Source organism: Caloenas nicobarica, chromosome 15 (assembly GCF_036013445.1).
Source record: "Caloenas nicobarica isolate bCalNic1 chromosome 15, bCalNic1.hap1, whole genome shotgun sequence".
Classification (NCBI taxonomy): domain Eukaryota; kingdom Metazoa; phylum Chordata; class Aves; order Columbiformes; family Columbidae; genus Caloenas; species Caloenas nicobarica.
Genome location: NC_088259.1, coordinates 17,279,746 through 17,301,852, shown reverse-complemented (window position 1 = coordinate 17,301,852; position 22,107 = coordinate 17,279,746). Strand labels below are relative to the sequence as shown.

The window sequence follows — 22,107 nt, the reverse complement described above, 5'->3', positions numbered from 1 at the left end:
AGACTAAGCAGCTATTTTCATCTTACATTGTCCAGTGAGTAGTAAACTCTAAGGATGCTATTTTACTATTTACTTCATATGTAAATGAGTGAAATGTCCTTGACAAGATTTTTAAAGATACAAGACCTCTGGTATATAGATGAGCTGCTTTCTTGTCTTGCATAAGCAGTAGTTTATGTTTTTCTTTTAGACCTCTTATTATCTTTAAAAGCCTCTTTTAAAATATTGCTGTCGGTCTAGAAAGGAACCTTTCTAGCCTGCATGGATTTAATGTTTTGTTGTTAGTTTCCACTGGCCAAATATTGATGAGCTGAGTAATTTACATATAAATAATGGTATGAAGTCAAATCCAACTTCCAGTGCTGATTCAGCATGAAATGTTTGGTTATAAAATCACTTATGAACAGACTTGCTCAAAGTACCTCAGTCAGCTCCTGGTTAACTCTTATATGAATGATCCTGGAAATCAAAAATGTCTTTCAAATGCTTTCTTAGTTAGCATGGATCTGAGGAAATGATTCTACTGGGAAGTCTAATAAAATGCAGTCAAGAGTTGTTATACATGCACACCTAAGAACAGAAAATATAATAATTTGGTTGTGTTGCTCTACATACTTTATTTTCTCAGTGTTACCTTATGTCTAATACCAGAATGCCTTGCCTCTCTGAAACATCCCGAAGTCATAGAGCAGATAATGGAGCGGAGAGTGGGTTGGCTTTTGTTGCTGCATGTATTAATGAAAGGGTTAAGCAGAAGGCAGAAGTAAGGGATCTTTTTTTTTTTTTTTTTTTTAAAAAAAGTGTAACGCATGTTCTCTACAGCAGTAGTTTGAGGAAACTTTTTGTTATTCAGAACAGTCAATCAAGAGGAGTGTGTTCTTTCTGCATCAGTCTAAAGAACTAAAACCTAAAGCAAAGGTAGCGTTTCCCTGATTTTGCCTAGTGCACTCAAATTGTAATTCTGACACCTCACTGATCACTGTATGGAGTCTATTAACATCCTAATGTTGCTGGTTTTGCCAAATACCCAAGTTGTGTTTTCATCACAGTCTCTGGAGGCTAGTGAGCCTCAGGAAAAGGAAAATTTCTGTGCTGCATGCTTTTTGCTACTGTATGTGTGTATGTAGGTAGCAGGTAATGTAGTCTACTTGGATAAACTTTTCCTAAAACTTTTTAGACAACTATTGAGAGTGTACACATATGTATGTGTGCGCACACAATATTAATCATTATGTGGAAGTGCCGTATTGTTTTTTTGGAAGCTTATGGAAGAAGTAGTTCCAAAAGTAATTTGTTCCTCATATTCACAATGATGACTTTAAAATGGTTATCCGTTCTTAGCAACTTACATCTTAAGGAGATAATTTAAAACAAAAATGTGCAACTTATTTTTTTGCCAGTGACTTGGATAGACTTTTCAGACCTCTTCCCCTATAATAACTTTTTTCCCCATAAAGGCTGGGCTAAAGAGGTTAGGCAGAAATAGGGAATTGTGGCTCATGCTGCACTTCCTTTTGTGCTCTGTCCATCTTTGGTGCTGCAATGAACCAAAGCAGACACAGCAGCATCTTTTGCTGTAGCACTCTCTTGGTTTTATCTTCTATGGAAGCCGTTTGGATGTTCAGAGTGAGGATTTCTGGCTCAGTTGATAGACCTTGCATATGGCCTACTAGAGGACCACGCTTTAGGTAATGCTATTAGGTATGCAGGGATTTTTAATCCTTTTAACCAGTACTTATACCATTTGCTTGGCTCAGTTATAACTGTTAAGTACTATAAGAGAGAATCTTTATGTTGTAACTGCTTACAAAGGAAGTTTAAAAATATTTACTCTAAGTCATACTCTGCTGTACTTCTCATTTAAGCATAATTTTATAGTAGCCTTTTAAACAAGAAAATCTAAGAGAACAAATGGATTCAAGACATTTAAAAGGTATCTCAATTGTTTGCATACCAGTTCAATGCCATGTGCATCCTTCATGCTTTGTAAATAACTTGTGTTTTATTTGTAAGTTTCAGTTTCCTATTAAAACTTCTGAATGGGAAATAACATTTTTAGGCAGTAATTGATAGAATCCTTTCTTAAGCAGTATTTCAAAATATTTATCTAGCCACAGATAGCTCTAAAGGCAACAAAAGCAAGAGTACTTTATCTGCAAATTGTTCTCTTTATTAAAATGGAACAAAATCAGCACCTCTAACTTAGAATGTCCGTTTGATCCCTCCTTAAGAGGAAGACAGTTATTCTGATCAGTGAACAGAAAACTGAAAAATGGCTGGATTGGCTTTTGAAGAATTTTCTTTTATACTTGTGGGTTTTCTGTTGAAGCCCCTGATCTTTTGGTGACACATAAACAAGACTTGCAGAGGTGAGGTGTAGAACCAGTGCTAGCAAATGCGCCAGACTCGTATTGACTGCATTAAAGTTCATAAGGAGGTAGAAGGGATGGTGAGTGGGATCCAGTGAGATGTAAAATGAGTGGAGATTTGAGGAGGTTCAAGGAGAGCCATCACTTGATAGGGACAGGGTAGCTTGCCTTGCCATCCACTGCATTTTCTGTTCAAATGTACAGCTACAAGGCAGCTTTATTCTGAACTGTTTCACATTCTCTTACCTATCTGTAGCTGGACCTCAAACGACATCTATCAAGAGATTAATATATAGTATGATAGTATTTCAGATTGGCCCAGCAATGGTTTTGGTGTATGAGCAAAGTTTTTTTTTCCTTCCCCCCACGTCTTACCACAGCTTTATATCTAGGAAACTTTTGCTTAAACTAAAGAGTCCATCTATGCAGAAGTGTAAGGTTGTTTGAGCTGCACATTTGATCAAGGTTTTTAAAAATCTTTTAAAGCAGTGGAAAGTTCCAGGCTTCACAAAAAAGAAAAAAAAAATTGAAGTTCTGGTTTAATAACTGCTTTGCAAGAAGAGAGAAATATGAAAAGGAACCGCAGACGTTCTGGATGTCAGCCTTCAAAATTTTCCACTATTTCCTTTAATAACATGCAAGCATACTTTTATTGCTGGAATTTCAGTTAGAAGTCTCATTCTGACTGAAACTTCAAGCTATTTGGTGAGCAAATGCTTCCTGAAAATGAAATGTCATGAAAAAAAGTTCTCACTTGTAAGAACGTGCACAAACCACTCCCGTGCTGGTTATCAGCTATTGATTATATTCATCTTGGCTTCAATTTCTTGTTTTACAGTTTGTGTTAACCATTACTATTACTAGGTGATCACTGCTGGGTGGCAATCCATCTTTTATTGCTTCCAGTACTAATTCTAGACTAACATTTCCAATAAGGACTGTATGTTGCTAAACTAGAAATCTTAATTGTGGTATCTTTGAAATACTGAAGGAAGAAAGACATTAGGAAACATACCCTGTTCTAATCATATTCTTTTGTAAAACAGTTAATTTTAAAACCTATTTATAAAATTACTGTAGCTTCAGATACATTGCTGAAAATCAGACTGAAGGGATCTACAGGTTCAACCTCATTTGTCTACCTTGAAGGTCTTTTCTGTGTAAGTTGTTCTTGTTTACCAAAAGACTCCCTGACCTTTCTCTAAGATCTGGAAGACTCTCTACTTTGAATGTGCCTTGTCTTTCTGTCACTGCTGATATTTATTGTTGACTTATGCTCTTTTGGGTTAGGGCCTAAAGAATCCTTTATATAATAGGTTGAGGCGTTTTTTTGCTTAAATGCTGAGGTGGGAGCTAAGGTGGTATATTGTGCAAGAAGCAAGCAATGTCACAACAAACTGACTTCTCTCCAGTATTAATTGAAAATATAAAACCAGAGCCCTTTAAAGGCATTCCCTGGAATGTTCTTTCCAGGGCAGTGTGGTAATGCTCCCACAGCTCTCAAGCCAGGTTAGGGCTGTCATGCTTCCTTGCTGTTATCTCTCTTCCCCTTGCTCTGCAGCTGAGGCCATTGCAATCAGCAAACAGATGTAATGCAAAATTGTCCATTCCCTCTTTCTCACTAACAAAAAACCTGAACCCCAAACCAAACCACTCAGCCAACTTCTGGCCGTCAGCTTACTCCGGTAAGCACAAACACCGGTACTAGTGCAGGGGAATGGGTGGAGTGGGACTAGAGCAGTCACAGTTGTATACAAATATAAACTGGATGGAGTTCTTGTAAGACTCTGTTCCTGAAACAAAGGCGTTATAGAAGAGAGACTCAAGTGGTACCTGAGTGTAGGCGAGATTCATCACCCTTTGTCTGCCCTGGGACTGTAAATAGAAGGAGTTGGTGGAGTTACTGATTAGGTATTATTACTGGTACTTCCTTACCTGTTTATATCTGCATTGGAAAACCAATTTCACTTGAGGCAATAGGGATTAAGTAGATATATTGAGTTCTGTTCTGAAAACTGATGTTGAGAAACCTGCAAACATTTAATGTGTTTTTGTTACTAGTGTAGCACATATACATATTTCTGAGCAGAATAACCTACTGAAAGGGTAAGTGCTGCAGTAATTCTATTTTGGGGTAGAATTAATCTATCAAATAGATACCTTTTGTAGAGACTCAGAAGATCAGGAACCCCATGCTATTTGGTCTAGGGCTGAAGGATTTTTTACAGGACTGTAGGATTAGAATATATTAGGTTTTGTTATGAAAAACTTTTTTTTTAATTGTTGTTTCTCCTATGCTGTTGTAATTAGTGGTCCTTCATAGGTGGTAAGAGACTTCACTGTTTCTAGCTTGAGATTAAGGACAGTGAAGATCTTTAACAGCTGGTGATACATTTCTAAATGAACTTGCAGAGTAGATTGACATACTTGGCAGCATTTATAGAATTGGTCTTAATAAGCTGTTGTGTCACTTAAGTTCTAGCTTTCACTTCCACAAAATCAAGGTTAATTTTTGTTTGTCTGAACATTTTTTTGGTATGAAGACAAAAGCAAAAGGGGAGGACATTACAGAACAAGTTTTGTGTACAGCTATGTCTTATTTTATACCAAGAGTGCCTTTCATGTCTAGGTCTAGATAGTTTCCAGAGTTAACCTGTACACCTAGGCCAAAATAAACAATTACATGCAAAGCTGAAGACAAATTATTGTACTCTGATAAAAGTATGATTACTGTAGGAAGCTATTGCTAAATAGAAACATATTCAATGTTTATATGAACACTTGTTCGAAAAGAATCCGTCAGTACCTGTACACAGATTGATAGGACAGAGGTCAATTGAGAATATAGCCATCTTACCTACAACTTCACAAAAGTGATAAAAGTGGGAAGAGCGGTGAGTAACAGTAATTGACAGGATCATCAATCTCAAATACTACTTTATTGAGCCAAGGTGGCAGTGTTTCCAGGCCTCCAAAGCAACCCAACTGAACCCTTTTGATTCATAATTGCACTATAACACACAGTTGCCAAAATATTAATAGTTGATTTGGGGGGAGGGGTTAGGGCCCTGCTAAATGTCTGCTTAGTATTGCCTGGGAAGTTTTTTCCTGTTTTCTGTCTACCTTTAGGTTACAGTTATGGATGCAGGAGCTCCTTAGCCAGGTTTCAGGACAGAAACTTGACTGACTGAATTAACTACGGACCAAACTCTTTAGATCGAAGTGTGGAAAAGCCTGTTTTAAAGTGTATGACTTCATTTCTAACTGGAATTAACTCCTAGCTGACACACAGATTCCATCAGTATGGAGGTTCAACAAATGTTTTCCTTTATGATAATGGCAAAATGATGAAGTGAGGTGACTTTATCAGAGGCAGAGCAGTCTTAACTTTTATTTCTTATTAGAATACACAAATGTTTTACCTATAATAGACTCTCTTGAACATCAACAAACTATGCAACTTACGTGATTGGCCTTTTCTGCTGGTTTGAGTTTAAGAAAAATACGGGTCTTGAAACTGCATTTTAGTTTTAAAGTAAACTTTAATGTCTGACTGCTAAGGTGTTACAATTAACTATCTTAATCTATACATTAATCCTTTGTCCCTAAACAGAAATGATTCTACTGAACATTTCTGTTAACTAACACTCTTCAATTCTAGATGTTTTATTTTAATTGACATTTCAGTAATGATTCACCCTTTTCTTCCTCTTTCATAGCTCAAAAGAACTAGTTGCATGCTACGTAGAGAAAAATCCTTTGGGGCGACACTTCTGTAGCACCAAGTTGGTTTGAAAGCTTATTCAAGGTGATGAGGTTGCATAGGTGAGCCTGAGAATATTCTGGCATGCAAAAATAATCTATTGTGCTTGCATTTTGCATTTACATTAAGTTTGCCACAGCAGAAAAGACAACAAACTTTCTTAGTTATGTGCTATTGCAGGGTTTCTTCAGTAGACTCATTCCTGGACCAAAGACTGCTCTCTGGAGTAGCACACTGAGTAGCTTTAAGTTTCAGTAGTGCATCATTTTAGGGTACTTTATTTAACTCTTGCACTGTGTGGATTTGTATTTGTACAGAGTACCCACTGTCTACCACAGCACAAGAGGTTTTTGCAATATTAAAAAAAAAAATCTAGTAATTTTCTCCTTAAATATTGAGACACTCAGGGTGGATGGACTTATTAAGGATCTGTTACACCAGATTGGTGGTGTCAGCTGAGGATGTACCACATTTGTGGTGGTGTTACTATGGCAACTGCCTTCTAAGAGCTGTCTCAAGGTCACTCATCAGTTGTAGCCTGGAGTGCTTGCTGCTTAAGCAAAATACACCAAACAATTCAGGAGATGATCATTCTGCTTTGAGAAAGCAACAATAGGGATGCAAAGCAGTATTTTATTTTTGGGTTGAGGGAGAGAATGTTCTCTTTAATTACTCTGTATATCCATCCATCCATCAGATATTTGAAGACTCTTAGAATCATTGTGGGGTGGATCTTAGTTGAAAAGTGAATCATAAGCAATCCAGTATAAATGATGTGAAAATTATCTTAAAAGCAAAAAAAACCCCACCCAAAATAGAACTTGTAGAAGCTGAAGAACTTGAATAGAAATTGGTGACCAAGCCTGAAGTTTATGGTGCAGAAATTACCACCTACACTGGTGAAAATTTAAACAAAATGGTGAAAACTTAGGCTGAATTGAGAATTCAGAGCTTCTTATACTGAAGGGCTTGTTTTATGAGACATCCAGGTGCATTCTCGCATCTAAATCCTTGTGGGTATAGTTAGACAATGTCAAATACACTTAGCAGCATTTTCAGTCTAATGCACAGTGATTCAGAGAGAGGGCTGGAAAAGAGGTTGTTCATGAAGTTGATCTTATGTCTGAGGTTACAAGAGGTTCTACTGTACTATGTGCATAAAATTGAATCCATTGGACTGCAACTTCATTAGAATGACGAAGTGCTGTTTCCTTGGTTTGGATAGTTACCTGACTAGTAAAAAGCTACCATGTTTTATGTGGCTTGTTGTTTGGTTTTCCTTTTTGGATTTAAACTTGCTTTTCCTCTTGCATCGTTTCACAGACTAAACTACTAGTATGATAGCAACAAAAGCAGCCATTAGATACAGCAGTTGATATTATGGCTGGCTATATCTCAAACCTCCTTTACAAAGTGGTAAGCTTTTGTTTTGAGAACCAAATGTATTCAGAAGGCAATTTAATCCCTTCTTTTGCTTTTTAGGCTGAACAGATCAAATTCTTCCAGCTGCCTCTCAAAAACACAGATTATCTGGTCTTGCCCCACACCTGTTGTTTTTTAACTTCCAATTAGTTTATATGTTTGGTGAATATTGTTATTTCCCAAGTGCATGATTCATATATCTCCTATTAAGAAATACTTTACAGAGCAGTCACCAGAATATTCTGTTAACATCTCTGGGGCTGTGGGCCAGGAGTAACTTCCTACAGCGTAATCTAGTTTTTTGTGCCATTCTCTACAGCTGGATTCGGAGATGTCTGTCTTTAAATATGACTTAAGTTTTGTCTTCGAGGTCTTCAGGAGTTGGGATTGGTGGAGTTTTTATACAAATAGGTTCAATAGTAGCTGTCCGCAGAACTCAAGGAGCTCCATCCTTGGAGTACTACACAGAAAGCTGGTACTTCTATTTCTAGATTAACAGGATATACATATATTTAAGGAGGGAATGAAAACATAAGAGCTAAGGATATCCAGTTAGTAATCCAGTCTACTTCCAACCTCTGTAAAACAAGCCTAGACCATAATAAGAGGGTGGAAAAAAACTTGTACATTCAAACTGTTGGTAAAGGGAGTTAAGAGAAATCTCTGCCTTATTAAGGTTGGTCTTTAAGAGGCATGCATATTAAGTGTCTGTATCTTTTTCTCCGAAGTAAGCAGTCTATTCAAATTTTAACACACATAATAGCATGAAAATACTAGTGCTATAGTGTGAGGCCATAGCAAGAGAAGAATTTTCACCTGTGCCACAAAACAGAGGTTTCCAGGGCATGATACACAAGTCACTTCCAGATGATATGAAGTAGTGGTGTGTACAGGCACTTCCCTGTCTACAAAATAAACTGTCTTACAGAGACAATGAAGAAATTTGAGCCACAGGGTTGGTATGTGCATCACTAATTACTAGGGACCTGCTTAGAGTTTGAGGCACAGGCTTCTCTCCCCAGAGCTGTCCCTTGGCTGTGCCGTCCCAGGATGGGCATCTTGCCGCACTGGGCTATGAGCCTGTGCTGAGCTCTGGGGTAAGTGGATCCAGATTGGAAACTAAATTCTTGCTGAATGCAACATCTTGGCTACAGTAGAAGGTAACTTCAAAGCTACCTAAGGCATATTCATGCAAATTTCATTAAAACAAACCATTGTAGAGCAGATATCATTATATGCTTAAGAGAAAAATCAGATTTGTATTTCACTTTATGTGCATTCAAGAGGGCTTTTCGAAAGTGAACCAGCTAGACTTGTGGGTCAGACTTCCACCTGTGTTTTTCATGATATTTTAGGATTAAAGAACTGTCCAATAGTTCATGAGATAAACAGTCTGGTCTTCCACAGCTGTTATAGATTTCTCAAGGATGCAGCTAGTTGATATCTTTTATCAAAAGCAGGTGAGCTAAGATCCTAGACAGTGGTGATGTTTTGTTCCAAGTATACCCACCGGCTATAGCCAAAATAGACTCAAGTTTAGGTATACTAATTGCCTCAACCACTTCACATTTTTTTTTCCTTTGCAGTAGCAAGGCTGTTTCAACTTTCTAATGTAATATTTTGAACAAAAGGTTGGATACTTTCCTATAGTCATACTCCCCTGAAAATTTCTTCTATTACGAAGCCTTGCTATTTAGTAATTCCAATCCAGTCTAGACTTGGTTTTTTTCTGGAATAATAAAAAACTTGCAAATCTTCCAGGCTTTTCTTCCTCCCGAAATAAAGTTAGTGAGGCACTTCACCACAGATTGATTCAATTAGAAAAGATTTTAATATACTGTTATTGTTAAAAACAACAACAAAAACCTCCACTCTGCCAACAAAAAACCCTGTGCTTGAAATGGAATGTTTCTCTTCTAGTGCTACCCTGACTCCATAGTATCAACAGTGGAAAAAAATAAGTAACAGCCCTGGAGAGACTTCATCTACATCAGTTGAAACAAGAATACAGCTAGGGCTATTGGTTAGTCTACAGCAAAAACAACCCCCCACCCACAAAAGAATACAGCTGAAAAGTGGCTTGCTTTAACTTGCCTACTATATTAAGGTAGCATTTTTAGCATATTCATGCTAAATTAAAGGCCTCGCCTCCAAACTGGGGATTTCAGAAACTGCTCTGACTTTTCTCTGTACACTTGCGTAGGAGGTGCTCATGCATTTCAAGATTACTTTCAGGAACCTGAGGGGGCATGAAGCACAATTAAGCAATTGCTTAAGTTCTTCATACAAGATGGGCCACCAGCAGTTAGTTTATAGCTGGCATTTCATAGCTGGAGGAATTTGCATTAAGATTTGTTACATAAAACAATATCGTAAACATGTTTTGCAGGACAGATGAAGCAGCTTTTAATATTAAAACTTTATGAACTCTTATGAGAGGATACACCAAGTGGACTCGGTTGGTCCAGACAGCTGGTTTTCCAGAAAAATTGTACCACTGGCACTTTTTTTTAAGCAGATCTGGAACAAGCCTACGTTGTAAGGCTCTTTACCCGCCTTATAATCAACTTAATTTTCTTCATTGGCAGCTATCTTAGCAGTTCTTTCCTCATTCTAAGTGCAAGAATAATTTCTGCCAAAGTCTGCTAGAATGTGGCATTATCTTGAATCTGCTTCAGTCCATGCACTCAACACTCGCAGTCCGAGATCGTATCTCTGTTTGTCAAAAAGCTAGAGAAACAGAAGGACAAAGCACAGATCAAGAGATAAAACAAAGAATACTTAAGTGCTTTAATAATTTTAGATAAGCGGTAAGTACAGCTTCTAGAATTAAGACATTTGGGTTGCTTTCCATTTGGGATAATTTGTTTATCTTGGTTTTGCTGCCATTTATCCAGATGTGACTAAACTGCTTCCAGGCAAAAGTTTTCCACAACACTTTCCTATTGCTTTAGCTACAAAGATATTACTGTCATCTTGGAAATGTTAAGTTCCATATTAGTTACAATTTACCATGACAGAGCAGATGTTACTGATGTTAGAATTGGTAGAAGTTAGTTTAATCCTCTCAGAGAAAGTTACTGCATACATGCAGTAAAATAACTCGGAGATGGCCACTATTCACTGTTTTGCTGGCAGTCATCTGAAAGATTTCAATGCTGTAGGCATATAAATGTCTCATGATCTCTGCTAGTGCTATCTCTAGGATAAACAGGTAGTTTTAATGCTCTGGACTTCTTGAAAGAGGTCTGGCCTCCAAACAAGGCTGTCTGTCATGTGGTGTGGTGATCACACATTCTGAGTGCTCAAAACCAGTTTATTATCTCTGAAAAACAAGCAGATGCTCATACCTCTTCCCTATTTGTTAGCATCCCTGAAATGCAGAAGTACTACATTTGTTTTCAAAGGCGTTGTCTTTCTTTCAGTACACTATTATGTAAACTCTCTGCTTTTTCCTAGTAAGTCACTCATGAGATTGTTGGGGTTGGTTTGATCTTGTGAAATGCTTTAAAAAGTATCTTCAGCAGGTCTTAAAGCAATCTTCTAAATTTCACTATTAAAAAGGTTTCCTAAAGGAATTGTTCCATTAGTGTCAAGCTACACGGAAGTGACAACTACTTTTTTCTGTGAGCTAGAGCAAAGGGGGAGTCCAGAATTTGATTTTTATTTATTTTTTTTAAATTTTTGAATGAAATTTTGCTTATGAAGCACAAAATGATTATGAAAAAATTGTAGCAAGCAATTAATTACTACTTTCTAAAGCAGTCTGTAAACCTTGATTTGGTATATTGTAACAATAGGAGATTACATTAGTTGGTTAGGTCTGAGTAACTTTAACTGAATTACACTGGGCTAAAAATTTAGGTTTTAGATACATAAATAAATTTCTGTATCAAACTGACCTTCTAGCTGCTCTTAATCCTTTCTTGAATATTAAGTTACTGCTAATGAGAAGGGACTTGGCTAAAGTTAAAAATAGAGCATGTTGAACTTGACATGAACCTTAATATCTTTTCCAGCTTTTATAGGGATTGTATTGTGAATTGTGTATTGTTTAGTTTGTTTCTCACTGATTAAAAGTATTGAAATAAACTGTGTATTGTGAAATAGAGCTGCTGTCATTGCTTTGTTTACATTTTGGATATCTAATCTAAATGTTACTTCACAAATTTGATAGAAAGTTCAAGCTTGGAGATGGGATTTTAAGTCTTATTAAGTCTTGTTAGTGTTTTGTTTCCTAAATGCAAAATATATTGCTGAAGACATAAGACAACTGAAATGTGTTTCCTGTCAAAGCCCAAACAAAACTTTTGTTTGCTTGGGCTTTGGATAGAGCCAGTGTGGCAGATCAGGTATTTCACTATATGGAGTTAGTTTCTACAGCCTTATGGAAGTTTCCAGTGTTCTTTGAGCTTGGTTTTACATAGATCTTTCTTTATTCTGCTTATTGTAAATTCATTTATTAACTTATCTGTTAAGTTTGCCGATTACTTTGTAGACATAAGACTGATCTTGACCAGAACTATTATGCTAAGCTTATTGTATGAAGATTTGTTAAACTCTTAAAGGAAACACCCCTCTCTAACTCTTCTTGTTCTGGGAGTAGTTCCTGATAGTGACTTGCTTACCTTTGATCTTTTATTCTTGTCCTCTAAGAATGTAGAATTGGTAACTACAGCTAATAATTACAGTCAGGGTGGTCATTGAAGAAGAAATGATGGTGATGTGATTTAAGAGAACTTGCAATTCTGGGTGAGTCGCTGTATGTATCCCTAGCACTTGATTTAGGAGACATCTTTATTCAAGTGATGCTTTTGTCTTTATGACTAGTGATGTACTTAAGGGAGAAGCAGACCTGCTATAACCAATGGATTTTTGCCCAATTTTCTTCCACTCAGTTGGAAAAAAAAAAAAAAATCTGAATTAATTATTCTGTCAAAATGACAGACCAGCGCTAAGTAATGTTCAAAAAGCTGAGTGTTGTGAGTTGTCAGTGAAGAAAAAGAATACAAAATTGAAAATACTATATCAGTATATGGTCATGTTATGCCTTCCTTTTAAGTAATTCTGGTCTATGCCATATCAAAAAGAGTATAGGGGAGTTTATCTTGCTCTGTATTTTTTTAAAGATCAAAGCTAACATTTTTTTATGAGAAAGAGAATTTGCCAGCACTTCTCAGCCTTTTTTTTTTTTTTTTTTTGCTTGAAGGTACAAAGCAGATCTATACAAAATAACTACAAGTGTCATGGAAAATCAACAGGAAGAAAGTGTTTTCCTCTTCAGTCATTTCATTTATTCTCCTCCTCCTTGTTATCAGATGGCAGAGTTAAAAATAAAAACCTGATACATTCACATAGTGTAGAGCTTAACTACAGAACTCACTGCCACACAATATTTTAGCTCTATTGATTTTCATGGGTTCAAAAAGAAACTTATATAGAAGAGAAATCCAGCTGCCGGGAAGCTCGGTCCTTTTGAACCAGGAAATTCCTGAGCTGTAGATTGGGAAGTCTGAGAGTATGCTGAAACACGTTCATATGCTTATTTTTTCCATCCTAGGCATTCCTACCAGCTTCTCCTGGAGACAGAACACTGTGCTAGGTAAGTCTTCTTTTGGACTACTTTGATTTATGAGAATTGATCTAGAGAAAACACTGATATTTAGGGGGTTGGGAAAAGGCAGAAAAGCATTTCAATTCACTTAGAAAAATAAAGGTATCTTCTTATGTTCCATATTGTATATAGTTTGCTCTCCTCCACTTGCCTTAAACTTGAGGAAATGCCTGGTATGACCTGGCCTCTGTATATATGATAGTATCTAATGCCAATAAACTTTTAGGGGATACTTGGGATATTAAAGCATGTTGCTCTTAGAAGTTGTGAGATGGAGTGGTAGCATCCTTTTGTGTATATATCTGCCTTTAGTTTTTAATTCTCTACTAGAGTTTTCTTCTTTCTGAAGTAACCAATTATGTTAATATTTTGCTCAGAATTGTTCTTTGAAACAATGGTGATGAAATGGGATTTCTTGCTTAAAGCTGTTTTGGGCACAGAGTAGATATGCTGCTAATCAGTGGTGGGTTTTCTTTTTGTTTGGTTGGTTTTTTTATCATAACTTCTGGGCTGATCGATTTAGCCTTCAGTACTCAAACAGATTAATGTGTCAAGCTCTATACCCGTTGCTGGAGAGTAGTGAAACTGATAACTTGTCTGGACGTTCCATTCAGTGGGATTTTGATCTCTGGAAAGGAAGCACCTCCTTCAGAATAATCTCTTGTGATAAGATCAGCCTCTTTGCTCTGCAGTTTAGCAGGTGCCCTGGAATAAAATTCAAGTGAGCTGGCTTGGTTACGGTGCGGTAAGGTTAAAGAGAAATGAAGAAATTGAAAGGAGACAGTGGAAGGAAAACCTTTGGCGAATGATCTCTTCTAAGCGCAGTAAAGATTGTGTTCTGTTTCAGATGGCTGTGCTTATTAAAATGTTACTGTTCTTAAGCAATGATTTCCATGCAGATGACACACTGAGTTAAATAATATGTAGTGGAGAGAAGGGATAAATGACTTTTGACTGGATGGAGACACTTGTCTAAGCATATTGTCTATCATAAATCTACTTGCAAGTGAACAACACTAAATCACAGCATTTTTATTCTGTAAGACACAATTAATGACATCAGACTTAAGTTTTGTATGCTCTTTTCTGGTGTTCCCTCAATGTGTTTATCCTGTTCTTGTATATATGCTGTTATTTATAGGCTTCATCTAGATGAGAATCTAACAAAGTAAGCTTCTGACTGATGAAAGCTCAAGTGTAGGTAAGGTTTTGTAGCTTTCTTAACCTTTAATGGACTGTTAGGTACACTACAAATGCTTAGTGGGCTTTAAAAAGAAAATATTAAAGTTATGTCATGCCTGGAGACAACATTAGTAACTTGTCTCCTAAAAATTTTGACAGGGCCCAAGAATATAACATTGTGGCTGCAGTGTACCTAAACATAACTTCCCTTTCTTTTAAGAGTTCCATGTAAGTGTGATGTACTGTAATAGGTCACTTAACTGGACAAATGCAGCGTGGTGTTTACTGACAAGAAAATACATTGAATCAACTATGCAGTATAGCTGATATACTCCAGTTGTACAACATAAATGTATGACTGGTGCTAATCAGTTAGTTACCATGTTTGATATGCTTACCATATGCTAATATAAAAACCTCTCAGTGCAGAGGCGTGGCTGAATACTAACTGTAAAGCTTATAATAAAGTTAAACTTTGAATTAAACTGCAAAATGACCTGAACGTCTGGTAAAAGAGAACATGAGTTGTTTAAATCGTGGTGGATGCATCTTGGCTGTCTCACTGGCTGACAAATGCCCAAAAAATGGCTGCCCAGCTCCATGTTTTATTGAATGTAACTTGGTCTACTTGTACAGGAACTAAAGATACGATGCACGTAAGAAAAAATAATAATAAAAAAACCTCAACAGCTCTATCGTGGTGATTCCTCCCATGCACTATATAAAAAAATACATAAAATTGCCTCCTAATGTTGTGAAACTACACAAATACTTAGCCATTTATCTACGAATAAGGTAGCAACTGGATCTGAAATAAAACATTAGAAATGTTTTTGGCAGTTGAAGGGGAAGGATGTGATCCCTTCTTCTGGTTTTGGCAGTCACTGACCTCTTGTACTAACTTCCAGAATGGCTGCAAATCTTCCTAAAGTTACTTAGAATTTCTATGCTAATGATGGTAGTGTTATTTTGAAGAGTTGTGCAGATAAACATCAGTGTTGGAGAAGTGCCATTTGTTTAAAAACTTCCATGAGCAAAACTGATGTTCTGCCTGCTGCAGGAATCTTAGGGAGCTTAGTGTGAGATTTGTTGAAAAATATCTTTTTAATGAATTGAAGGTATTACTTCTTTAATAGAACGTTATAAAAACCTAGAAGCATAAGGGTTTTATGCAGTGGAAATTCTTTTAAGGAATAGAAAAGTTTGGCCCCAAAAATGCAGATGGCATTGGGAGCCTTATTCAAAAGCATGCTGTTTTTTCTCATAAATTAAAAAAAAAAATTCTCGATGGTAGGAATTAATGGTCAGGAATACATACATTGTGTCCAGTAAAGATGGGAGTATTAGTGGATATATGCAAAATGTAAAGAGTGCATGAGACTTATAAAACATAACCCCTCAAATCAGTACCAACAAGAATGTGGTAATAAATCTTAAAATTAAGACAAAGTAGGATCAATTGTGAAGTACTCTTGACTTGGCAGCCCATGGTTATAATGGTACCAGTTTATCATTGGGCCACAGTACATAATTCTTCGATGACAGTGTTTTGCTGAAAATTGTAGCGAAATGATGCCAGGATCAATCCAAACACTACGAAGAAAGTTACAGCTGGTTGGTCAGGGTTTTGTTCAGTCAAGTATTGAAGGTCTCTTAGGTTAGAGATTCCATAGGTAGTTTGGAACTGGTTCCTGTGTTCGACCACTATTTGAAAACTGAAATTTAACTTTTGCAGGTAGTAAAGCTTGCCTCTTGCCTTTTTGTTGTGGGCCTCAGAGGAGACTCTGTGACTCTCTAGTTTGTAATATCTCTCTAGGTGCTATTTTTCTGTTTCATATAACATTGAACAAAGACACCAACCTCTGGGGTTTCTTTCCTCCTCCATTTTAGCTTCATTTCTAAATAATCGACCCCTGAAATCTAAGATTTGAGTCTACTAGTGACGTGCAAAATAATGTTACAGCTTTCAGTTTTGTGCATTAAGTTTTCACAGATGTTCTATGTTATAACCATTGGTACACAGCGGATGGGCAACATCTGAAATATAACAAGATAATCTGACTGTACTGTGGAGAGACAAATTAACCTAATTTGGGAGTGATTGTATCCTGCCTTTATTTTGCAGTTTAGCTGAATGTGCTCTTAAGCTCTGGTCACTATGAATATGAAATATTGCGAAGTATATGAAAAAATAGAGGAAAGGTGATTTTAAACAAATTAAATGCTCAGATTTATTGGTATACTATAGATAGGCAACTGTCACTTCAAATTTTAAATGGTAAGCATTTGTGTTTAACTAAATGAATGCCTCTTGCAGCCATACTAAGTGTACCTGTGTGCACTCAAACTTAATCAGATTTTAATTGCAGCATTGAGCTAGGAACGTTTCCATACTTCAAGGTCAAATCGTGTTTTAGAAATGTCACCATTGTATTAAGTAGCTGTACTTATGCCTCACGATGAAGTAAATGATATATAAGCAGTGATAATCTGCATGGAAAAACTAATCTATTTTCATTTCCTTTCTTCAGCAACTTCCTTTGTGTTTTAGTTTCTGATCTTGTACTCTCAAATTTGAGAGTATAGTTATGCCAAAAAATCAGGAAATTTCATTAGCAGGCCTTTTATTATCAGAGGATAACAAGATCTAATTTTAAAAGCAAAGGGGATGTGTGTTTTTCAATAAATTAAAAAAAAAAAATCTATTTCAGTAGAATTCTCAAAAGCACTCTAACACACCAGGCTTTTAACCCCCCTCGAAACCAGTTTGTGTGAGTCTGGGCATATGTAACATGGAAATCCCTAATGGAGAGCTGCCTCCCCCCACCCTCTCTCCAGAGCACTTCCAACACTTTTTCAGAATGTGAATCCGTGTTTTTTTAAATAGTAATGTATCCAGAGCTGTGATTAAAATTAGTTACTTTACTGTGAAAAATAATATATTTACTGAATTAATTCTATTACATAGTTTATTTCTTGTGCAAACACATGAATAAATATCTGTAAGTACTGCATCTCCTGACTAGGAAAATGTGCTTAGGGCAAGTCAATGTGGTTTATGGACTATATTTCTTTTTCCACTCATGTGCCGTTCCTTACTGATGGGTGTAAATATTTCCAACAGTTAAATCAGTGATTTAAGTGCCAGTTTAAAGTCTGCTCTAAATGAATATTCTTAATTGGAAGTTGCAATCTGTCATAATCAAGATAGTATATATCAGTGGTGGTTACTCTTCATAGGTAACCCCTGTGTCCTAAGTTGAATGTCACAGAAACTCCCTATGTACCCACGCTGGGCAAAGGCTGGGTTAGGATACGGGTCCTTGGCAGACTTCAGCCTTCCAGTTATGAGACCATTATCTCACTGCATAGTAAGTGAAATAGTAATGCACTTTGGAGAAGATACCACAGACATAAGTCTCTAGTAGTCTTTTCTGTGAACTGATGGGTGCCATTCCCACATAGTCTAATAAGCAATTACACAGCAATGTGCTTAATTAAGTATGCACAACAAGGGTTAATGGAAGAAGTGTTGAGAGTTGGAGTTAACAATACTATTAAGTTTTTGGAATGACGTCAAAACCTTAGTATTTTCAGTGTAACTTTCGGTATGCCTTTAAAAAGCATATGGAAAAAATAGTATAACTCGCCATAAGGAAATTTCTGCTCTGTTTGCCAGCGAGGTTGTCATCTGGAATCCCACAGCGCACATCACCGCCAGTTTGGCCACTGGACTGAGTATGCTTTCTGCCACTGGAGCAGAGTCTTTCAGCACTACTGGTCCAGACCTCCATCTGTGGTTTCAACTGGTGTCTGGAATTGGGGGGGAGAGAAGTGAGGGAACCTTTGCAAAGCCCTTGACCCTACTGCTGCCTGCTGTGTGTGGGTGGGGTGGTGTAACCTGGAAAAATGTCCCTGATCACTACGCTGCCAGGCACTTCAACTGCTCTGTAGCTGGCAGGTTTATAGAGAAGCTGCTCTTGGTCTCTATAATACGGTGATAAAGCATGTTCTGTCCTGTCAGCGTGGAGGAGCTGTGCGGCAGCAAAGCTTACTTGCTTAGATAAAATACTTGAGGCAAGTGGTTTAAAACAAAACTGAGCATGTTCAAAGACTTTAAAGGCACTTGCTGTCTGTACAGATATCTTCATTGGAGCAGCAAGGTCAAGTTTAGCTTATTCAGACACTTGATGAATTTCTCTTCTAAAGCTTTAAGTTCTCGGACTGAATAAAAGGTTATGTTTCGTTTAACTGAATTCTCCAGTCTGTGTTAAAATGTCTGAACCAACTTTACGCAAGTCTTCCACAAAAAGTAGTTCTAAGGGGTGTGTGAGAGACAGTCATTGAAGAAATAGAACAAACTTCTGCGATGGAAAATCTTAGGCATCCTTAACCACAGATGTGGCTGTGCCTGCATAGGTAATGACATGCTTTAGTGTATTTTCTATTTGAGACAAAGAGGTCTGCCCAAAACCAGCAATGTTCTTTTGTTTTTAGTGCATTGGTTTGTCAAAATTAAGTTTCATTCAGTAGATCCTCCTAATTTTAGCCTAGTATGAAACATTGGTTGCAATGTTGGGTGTATCAAGCCTGTTTTAAAGATGAAGTATATTAAATTGTGTGTGTGTGTGTTCATAAAGTCACTGGGGCCCCTTTCTGAGACTAACACATGCCCTTGTGGAAATGTCTGCTTTGTGGTTTTTAAATGTGTTTCAGCAATCTCTTCCTCCTCCCTCATTTAGTATTTGACATTGTAGAATCTTTATTTGTACACATAAAATGCAAAAAAATACTACCACCTTTTGTTTGGTATGAGTCTTATTTTCATGACCTGTAAGCTTTAGCTGTGTCTGGGAATGGAAGAAACTACATCTGTTTGGCCTCGTGCATAATGCAAATGTGGCATGTTTTTAAAATAACTTTAAAAGTATCTTTAAAATTACAGGTGAACACAGCTAATTTCTAATTGGTTTTGTAAACAGTAGGTATAGTCTTTAGAAACTGGAAAAACTGCATGCTGTAGACTTCTGGAAAGAGCTTGCATGCTTTCCTGAAATATGTTTTTCCTAAATGGCTTCAGAATAGGACATGGTGTAGATTTGGGTGGAGCCTCACAGTCTCAGTAGGACTGAGACATGCTGTTTATTCAAGGGCAGTCTCTTATTAGCTTCTTGAGCTGAATAATAAAACATAGTAAAAAGAAAAAAAAGGTACATTTTAAAGGGAATTGCATAAAGTTTAGCAAAGGGTCCTCAGAATTATTCATTTTTTGCAGTCGTGCTGGCGCATCATTGTGACTCTTTTTTGCTTGAAAATGTAATTATACAGACTCAGACTTTAGTTAATAGGTTACTTACGTGGTGATCCTGTAAACACTTCTAAATATTACTCGTTTCGTAATTAGTATATTTTTGGAGACAGTGTTAGAAATTGCTAGTGCTTTCTTCCCATCCCCCCGCTCCTGAGCTCTGAGGATCTCGTTTGCTCGCAGCTGCAGTGGTAGGCATCTTTCAGGAAGTGACCTTGGCTTGTATTAATCAAATTCAGAACACACAGAAAAGCTTCTTGGTAACATGCTGACTTGATGTAAAATTTTATAGCATCCATTTTCTTTTAAAATGAGGCCATCTTATAAAAGGGGAATTTATTTATGATATCTCCATTTAACAGAATTTTTCTAAAATGACATGGTATTTAGAAAAGGTAAAACAACAAAAGCAAACTGCTCTTTTTACTGAGAGGGAAATAGCTTTTTATATATGTAATTAAGTCTTAAATGACTATTGGCAAAACTGTATTTTAGCCTAGCTATACTATGAAAACACAGTGTTATTTGATAGGATTTTCAGTGGTGTCGTACCATTTTTGAACTGGAGTAGAAAAGCTTGGTAGTAGGGCATGATCTCAATCAGTTAAGACTCTCACATTGTCTTTAACTTTCTGACTTGATGTATTTTAATCACTTACTGCATCTTTTGTTAGCAGCTCTCAAGGCATTAAATTTAACCTCATAAGAGCTGTACTGAGCTGCTATGCCTATTTGCATAGATGGAGAAAGGAATCTACCTGTGCCTGTTCAAGAAATCACTGTTTGACTTTGCCCACCAGCTGGAAATTGTTTTGCACCGGCTACTCTTAAATTGAGTGGTTGACTATTCCTGAAGCAGGTTTTAAGAGTTTTGCATGATTATCTTCTTGCCCAAAACTATTTTGTGAATCAAGTTACAAAACAAAGATTGTTGGCAGTATTTTTGGCTGGCATAGCTGTTTGTAAGAATATCTGTCTTTTATCCTTTCTCGGGACCTATACAGAGGGCTGAGACCAGAACATGTTTCATCATTACAAAGTGCTGTGAAAGCCTTTAAGGTTCTGGGGTAGGATAATTTACCAGTTTTTAAATTGCATTTTTCTGGAGAATCAGTAATAGCTGCCACCTGACTAATGTTTTTTTCCCTTAGGTTGTCATGTGTATTATCTTGAACAATCTACCACCTGGTTGGTTTGGGGCTTTGGAAAACTGAATTCTGCTTTAACTGGCATCTTCAGCATAAACCTGTTTGTGTGTTGATAGCGTATTTACTCATTTTATCTCTTTACAATTGTATTCAGGTTCTTGTCATGGTTTAATTCCATTGTGTTTACCTTGCAAATGTATGCAATGACTTTCTAGTCTACGTGGTACCAAGTCAGAGTTGCTCATCATTCATTTAAAGATCTCTGTGTAACCTTGCCCCTTTCTGCTGCGTTGAACATACTCATGTTATTTTGCTGCTGAATTTGCCTTAACTACATGCTTTATACAGTTCTCTTCTTGCTGCCTCATATCATATTGTCTGTTATCACACCAGACTGAGAACTCTTCATCTACATCTTCACTTAAAGTGCTTTAGTCCTCTTTCCCTGTAGTCTGCAAGGCCAATGAAGAGGTGATAAATCTGCTGCTCTCTGTCCTTAAGTGTAGTTGACACTGACTTGCCAAGATCAAGTAGATACTGAAACACAGTCCAAGATGGTGTCATTCACTATTTGCTGTCATCAGCATTTCCGTCAGTATCCCAGAGAATAAAATTGGTCCCAGCACAGACTTTAGGACACTCCACAATGGACTGATTTACTGAGTCAGTAGTCCCTGAGATTAAACTACAGTGCTAGTGATGATTTTTGACTCTGGAAAGCTTGCGTTGCAACTCTTCCACTGGAATTTTAAACCAGAACTACTGAGGAGGAGATGACAGAACCTGGAACCATGAATACACAATGGAGGCACACACTTGAACAACTGTGTTCTTCTTCTAGTTCTGTAACCTTAGAATAAGTGGAGACCAAGATGTATCTAGTCTTTGTCTTGCTTTGGTGTAGAAAATCTATTACAAATGTCTCATGTCCAGATTTTCTACTTCTGGGGCTCGGTGTTACTTGTTTTCCTGTGCAAGACTGTGAAGGGTTGAATCAGTGATGATTTTTGTACCTGAGAGCCACAACTTCACTGTCTACCCTTAGAGCAGATGGAGCATTACTTGTTTTGACATCAACATCTCAAAGCAGAGTATTATTAATGGAGCTGTGGGGACTGGACAGTGTGCAGCAGCACTCCTTGGGCTACCTAGCCTGATGCCAGGGCAATGCCAATTCCTTGTTCAACAAGAAGCAAAGCAAATCACTGCAGTTCCAGCCTGTGCATTTGGAATGCTTTCTGACAATTCCGTGCTGCTTTTCTTCCTCCCTCCCCTTTTGCAAGGTCAGTCTTTCCTGTTTG

The 22,107-nt window shown here is 37.1% G+C and overlaps 1 protein-coding gene across 6 annotated transcripts in view; it reads left to right on the top strand.

Moving 5' to 3' along the window:
* The window catches only part of NCOA3 (nuclear receptor coactivator 3), a 78,241-nt gene that overhangs the window by 6,171 nt on the left and 49,963 nt on the right, over nt 1–22,107 (top strand). For 5 of the 6 annotated variants that reach the window (XM_065645796.1, XM_065645791.1, XM_065645794.1 and 2 more), the window contains one exon: nt 13,115–13,156. The gene's annotated coding sequence lies outside the window, so the exon portion shown is untranslated. Of the gene's footprint in view, nt 1–13,114; nt 13,157–14,309; nt 14,370–22,107 lie in introns of all 6 variants that reach the window. The other variant, XM_065645792.1, reaches the window with a different exon arrangement.